The sequence below is a fragment of the Octopus bimaculoides genome, chromosome 20, assembly GCF_001194135.2.
Source record: "Octopus bimaculoides isolate UCB-OBI-ISO-001 chromosome 20, ASM119413v2, whole genome shotgun sequence".
Lineage (NCBI taxonomy): Eukaryota > Metazoa > Mollusca > Cephalopoda > Octopoda > Octopodidae > Octopus > Octopus bimaculoides.
In genome coordinates this window covers 19791796-19792599 of record NC_069000.1, presented here as the reverse complement: position 1 = coordinate 19792599, position 804 = coordinate 19791796, and positions in this window count along the sequence as shown.

Genomic DNA, 804 nt, shown 5'->3' with positions numbered 1-804 from the left:
CCACCACCACCACCAGCCACCACCACTACCGTTACTACTATTACTACTATCACCAGAGCAGACATCACCACTACTACTACTACTACTACTACTACTACTACTAGGGCAGACATCACCAACACTACCACGACCACTACTGCAACTACTACCACAGACGCCACTGCTACCAGCACTGCGAATATGACCACCACTGCAGATTCCTTCACCACCACCGTCCGACTGCAAGCACAACCACCACCACAATCATCAACGCTGAAATAGCTATCACCATTTCTTCTGAAGACACCCACCATACCACTACGGGTACCAACCCCTATACGACAGCAGACGTCGCTACCCTGAACGCCATTTTAAACACCACTAGCATCATAGCTGACACTAGTACCATCATTGAACTACAACACCGTGTTTGACACTACTATTACCACTATAGCAGTCACCACCGCCACTACTACCACTCAAACAGCAGAGAAGAGACCTTTATCACCACAACTATAAACAACTGCCAACACCACCACTACGGCGGATGCCACCATCACCACTGCAAAAAATAATAATGATAATAATATTAAAGTAGCCACTATCACTACAAGGGCTCCCCCATCGCAGTCACTACTGACACCACCACCATCAATGCAGACACTGGCATCACTACGACCACCACCACCACTACCATCACCACAACTACCACCACCACCATCAATGCAGACACTGGCATCACTACGACCACCACAACTACCACCACCACAACTACCACCACCACCATCAATGCAGACACTGGCATCACTACGACCACCACTATTA